The sequence below is a fragment of the Diachasma alloeum genome, unplaced genomic scaffold (assembly GCF_001412515.2).
Source record: "Diachasma alloeum isolate Michigan unplaced genomic scaffold, Dall2.0 Dall_scaffold_00213, whole genome shotgun sequence".
Taxonomy (NCBI): Eukaryota; Metazoa; Arthropoda; class Insecta; order Hymenoptera; family Braconidae; genus Diachasma; species Diachasma alloeum.
In genome coordinates this window covers 1720400-1726240 of record NW_021680378.1, presented here as the reverse complement: position 1 = coordinate 1726240, position 5841 = coordinate 1720400, and the positions used below count along the sequence as shown (strand labels likewise).

Here is a 5841-nt window from a genome sequence, read left to right as displayed (position 1 = left end):
GCCCCGCCCCCTTTCATCGTCAAAATTTTTCATCGAAAAATTAGACTGAACGATGATTTCAGCTTGTTTACCATTTGTTTTGAAAATCTGATATTTTTTTTCGAAAAATCCATAAAATTTTCGATTGAAACAATAAGAAACAAAAAATTAACACTTAGAACATTCATTTCTCGTGATTCAAAAATAAAAATAAAGAATTGAAAAGACTTGGACATGAATGTAAAATAACATTGAAATTTGTGATTTAACTATTAAGTAGGGAATAGGAATATTCAAATTCAAAATTTCCATATTTATCATAGTTACATTGTAACACAGTTACTGTGGCTAAGCGGTAATAATTCAGTCTAGAGAGAACCAGACTATAAAACAGCATTTTTATTGCGGAGATGTTATCAAATGTTTAAAAGGTCAGAAAAATGTTATTCGAGGTTATTATTATTAGGGGTCATTGAGAATGTTGAATATTAATTGGATAGGAAGACGCAGTTTTCATGTTGCTCATCAAGAATTGAAAACTGGTAGACCCAGATGAGGTGATCTGACTTGAAGATTAGTTTTTCATTCATATTAATGGAGGTGATAAAAAAATTAAGTAGTTGTTCAATCAAGTGATTGATCTCGCGTCGATCATTACTGTCGACAGATCAAATTCCACTGGTAACTTTCAAATAGCCTCCACGAGGCCCTCAAAACATTTCAGCAAAACGCGATTTTCGGGCATAAAAAAAGTTTTTTACTGCGTGCCTCATGAATAATGAATCCTATTCTCCTTCCAGAAGATCTGAGTCTCTTCTTCGGACCCAGGATCATTGAAAGCCCCCACATCACATTAGTGAAGCATTCCATATGCGGAAGTCACATTACCGAGATAAGCCAATGAGGAGAACGAAAACTTCTGGTTGTGGTTCTGATTCTATTCATTGTTCTAATTGCGATGATGGAAGTGTAAACAGGTTCAGCAGTTTTTGTGCTGGTGTAATGGGACCTGGAGACTTCCAGATCCAAGGGAGCTGTGGTTGACTAGTTGTTTTCTTGATTATGAGTGGTTCCCGGTGTCGAACGCTTATTCAGAGATTCTAGTGATGTTTTTTATAGTCAGAAATTGTTTCAAGGAGAATTTAATGATAGTTTAGGATGTAATTGCATTGTTGTACATAGTTTCGTGCTTATTGAATTAAATTGAATGATTTTTGAGGTGTTTTTTCTTTCTTTGTTAGGGGATTTTTACACAGATCTTGATCTTTGACCCTTCAGAGGCCTCGAAAGATGAAAAAATCTTAAAGATGGCTTAAAAAATTTGTTCATTTTATAGGAACTGATTGAAGTGAATTGAGAGCAATATCAAGGGGATGAATAATTTCAAGAATGGTTAAAAATTCGAGGTGGAGCCGCCGCCATCACTAATTGTTCTCTTAATTGAATGATTTTCATTCAATTAAGAGATTATTGAATTAGGGGGATTTCTGACCCTTATCTTAACCCTCATTTTTTACCCTCATGACTCTTATTCTTATATTTTGACCTTCATATATTGACCCTTACATTTTGACCCTTAGGTTTGACCCTTACAAAAATTGAATGTCGAAATGTCGAAATGTCAAAATGTCATACTATCAAAATTTGAAAATGTCAAAATTTAACATTTGACATTTTGACATTTGACATTACGACAAAAAATAAGGCCCCGAAATAACTGTCAGAATAAGTGTTATAATTTTCTCAGCCAAAAGAGGATGGAAAAATCTGAAAGATGACTTAGAAAATTTGTTCTTTTTATAGAAACCGATTGAAGCCCATTGAGGGTTATCTGAATAGGATAAATAGTTTTAAAAAATGTTTAAAAATACGAGGTGGATGCACCGCCATCTTGAAGGCCTCCTGCGGCAGGGGGAGGAGGTATCCAAACAAGATGGAGGCGCCCACACGTGGCAACCACCTCGTACTTTTAAACATTTCCTAAAATTATTTATTCCCTTCAGATCAGCTTGAACTCGTTTCACCCAGTACCTAGAAAATGAACGAATATTTCAAACTATCCTCCCGATTTTTTCATCCTCTTTTGACTGAGAATTCACGGGACAAATGTTCCGAAAGACGAGAACAATACGAATGAACAAAAAAATGAAATGAAGACGAAATAAAATGCTTCATTCACCTCACGAAATCACGAGAATATTCAGACATTGATCATGACTTGTCCTTGATGAAGGCACTGACACGTCGTTCATAGAACACTTGTCATTCACCACAAAAGAATTATTCAGAGAGATGAACGAGCTACTGGATTTATTATCACTCGTGGGATGCATCAGCATGAAATAAAAGGAGCCTATGGAAAAAAAATCTTGTTTCTAAATTGCGGATACGTGAGGGTCAAAAGTCGCATGGTAATGCAGCCACGTACCTTTAATTGAATCCAGAATCTCTGAAAAATGGGACAACACGCAGTCGCAGTGTGAGAATCAAATAACAATGGGTTGTTTTCGCATTTTGGTTTTTTCAAAAGAAAAATAAAACATTTGATATGGAAACATGCCACATCTATTATTCATACTGCATGACTGGGGTCAAATGAACAGATGATTTCATGTTTTATCATTTTGTTTATTTTATGAAAAATTCATTTTAAAAATATAAGTTGGAAAGTTCTACCTTGAATTTAGACATAATTAGAGATGAATTGGTGAATGAAAAACAAAAATATCATGAGATGTTCTCTCAGTCGTTCTCTAATTGTTGGGACTTTTCTTTTTTTCTTTCATTATTTTTACATGATCACCTTCGCCACGTCTGTTGAGTCGAGTGGCTATCTCCTGATTTTTCCTTTTATGAAGCCGAGGAATTTATTTGTCATCACTAATGGCCTCTGTCTGCCCTTGCACACTCGTTTCAGGTCATTACTTTGTTCGGAGATGTCGAGATACTTTTTTTTCCTCGTGGTTATTTTTAGTTCTGTGGTTTTTGAGGTCTGGAAGAGAAATTTTTGATGGAGAAATTATCGGGACTCTCGGTTTCCAATCACTCAATCAAGGAGTTTACAGTCTTCAATCGCTATTTTACGAATATCTGGAAAACTACTGGGTTTAGGAAAAAATGTGAGAATACATTTTTTGTGGGGAATGACATTTTCTACAAAAAGTGTCTTTGACGTTTTTCGATCAACCCAGTGGTTCCAGAGATATCCGCGGAATTCAGTTCTGTAAAAAAAACAATATCATCACAATCCTTTCACTCTTCTTCAATTATTTTACTACAAAAAAAAACGGAAATTCATCTCGTGAGGATGAAGAATCAAGGTGATACTGATTATGGTTCCAACTCATGAATATTAAAAATAGTACGATGATCGAATAAATGTTCATTATCAGCAATGAAAAATAACGAGTTACGTGGCAACGAGTTATAAAATTGTTTTAACGGCTTCCTGATTGCAAATGAGAGTGATCAATTAGAGGACTTCGTCCAAGACTTTAATGATAAAATGCGTAATAATTTTTTTGATTGTTTACGATGTTTTCATCCACCGGTTTTCCATCGACAAGAAGCCAGTAGTAAAAGAACATTTGTTCAATAATGTCTTTATGGCTTTTAATTCCATCGACTAAAAAATTTTAGACAATGGGAAATTTTATCGACTTTTTCCACTATTCTTGACCCTTCTGACCCCAAATTTACGTCCATAAAAATGGCAATTCGAATAGAAGTCTCATTCTCACGTCATTGAATAAAAATACAGCAGAAGAGGGATATCAGGTCAGTAAAATCACAAAATCCACAATTTCATTTCTCTCCATCTTCACATTGTTTTTTTTTCTCATCAATAAAATTTATTTAAGAATTCTAAATAAATTAAAATACATGGCAACTGGGTACACAAATCGTCGATTGAGCTATATTTTTGTTCAAAAACAAAAATTGTCCCTTGCAATAATAAAAAAAAAGAAGAAAAAAATGTTTCCTTTCCTTGACAAAGAAAATGAAAGAAATCTCATAATTCTCATAACTAATAATTAATTAATTGGTAATAAAAATTAATAATTAAATCGATAATTGATAATGAACGTTGACAATATTGATATCATCGTTAATTAATAGTTTTCATAATTATCCTCCCTCAGGCATGCCTTCACTGATTTTATTTTCTTATCCTCATGTCTTTCAATTTCATTTTATTTACAAATTATGCGAGAGATATGTTTTAAACGTAATTACTTCGATGGTAAATTTTATTAATTAAATTTTCTTGCAATTTTTCTTTCATTTTTAATTATCTCATTGCATTTGCCTATCAGAGCCCATTCAACATCAGAGATCAGTATTTCTTGGATTTTTTCGTTTTTCTTTTGATAATAAATTTTCAAGGAAAAAATCAAATGTTTCATTTTGCATTGATAATCAATTATTTATGCAATTTTTCTCGTCGATTGCGAGGCTCGAGGGTTCATTCAACTAACTAAGTACTTTTTACTTCAATTAATTCATTGAAGTTGAATTTTTTTTGTTAAAAAAAATTGTCAACTAGTGTGTAGTTAATCAGTGGAACTGCTGAATAATTTATTCTGCAGTTTTTTACTGCATAAGTGACGATGAATTGAGTCGGGGGATTCTCGTGTCTTCGCAATTGTCTCGTTGGGCACTAATTATGTACAAATTATACGAACACTGCGAATTCATTAACGAGAGTCACTCATTTATGATTTTTGCATTGAATTGTTGTGTTTTTTGTCAAGGATGAAGTGAGAATCTCTGAGTGATGATTTATTAATGAATTTTTGTTGTTGAAGAGCTGAACAGACAATTGATCTATTGAAAAAATGGATGAGAGGAAAAAAGTTGAGTTGGTGTTTGGGAGTTATCTTGGGAACGAAGGGCGATACAACCATTTGTGTTAAAATATTTTTTGTAAGAAATTTCAAGACCTACAAAAAATATTTCGACACAAATCGTCGTATCTCTCACGAATCTCAAGATATTTTCAAAAATCTAAACGAAAATTAGTTGAAATGAACTTTGTCCGTTGAAATCATTAAATAATAACTCAAATAATCCTCCTGGAATTGAATTTCTTTCACAAGAGTCTCTCACTCATGATTCTTTCCAGAGTTCATAGAGTGAAAATCTCTGAATGATTTATTGATGAATTTTTGTTGTTAAATAATTGAACATTCAGTTAATCTAGAGAAAAAACTGGTGAGAGTTAAAAGTTGAGTGTTTTTTTGGAAATAACTTGGGAACGAAAGCAGATACGACAATTTCTGTCAAAACCTTTTTTGCAGGAAATTTCATGACCTACAAAAAAGGTCCTGATACAAATCATCGTATCTCCCATAAATCCCGAGATATTCTCAAAAAACTGAACGATTATCAGCTGAAATGGCCTTTTTCCATGAAAATCATTAACTAATGACTCGATTAATCCTCTTCAAATCAGTTTCTCCAGCTCTTCAGCAACCATCCCCTTCCACCCACACTCCAGGTCTGATTTAACCGAACAATTAGTACGTCTTAAGTACAAAATAATGAGAAAAATAGTTGAAATGATGATTCTCACGAGCCTCATCGACGATTAATCAACAATCTCGAAACGACAGTGATGCCTCTGGGCGCCTCATTAAATTGTCCTTAACTGATATTTATATACAACCGTCTCACCACCCCCAATCACTCGTCAATTCTCCTCTCACTCACTCTCATTCTCTAGAATTCACATTTTTCATGTATTTACGTTGTGCTTTCACTTTTAATCATTCACATTCTAACTACCACGCATCTACAATCGTAAACTTAACGGATCGTAGTGTATACAAGTAATACAAGTCCAAGGATTATTGTTTTTTC

The 5841-nt window shown here is 33.5% G+C and overlaps 1 protein-coding gene across 3 annotated transcripts in view; it reads left to right on the top strand.

The window, feature by feature from the left end:
* Positions 1–1197, top strand: part of LOC107037013 (ATP-binding cassette sub-family G member 4) — a 14336-nt gene extending 13139 nt beyond the window's left edge. For 2 of the 3 annotated variants that reach the window (XM_015255319.1, XM_015255320.1), the window contains exon 4: positions 780–1197. The gene's annotated coding sequence lies outside the window, so the exon portion shown is untranslated. The remainder of the gene's footprint in view (positions 1–779) is intronic. The other variant, XM_015255321.1, reaches the window with a different exon arrangement.
* The last annotated feature ends 4644 nt before the right edge of the window (positions 1198–5841 follow it).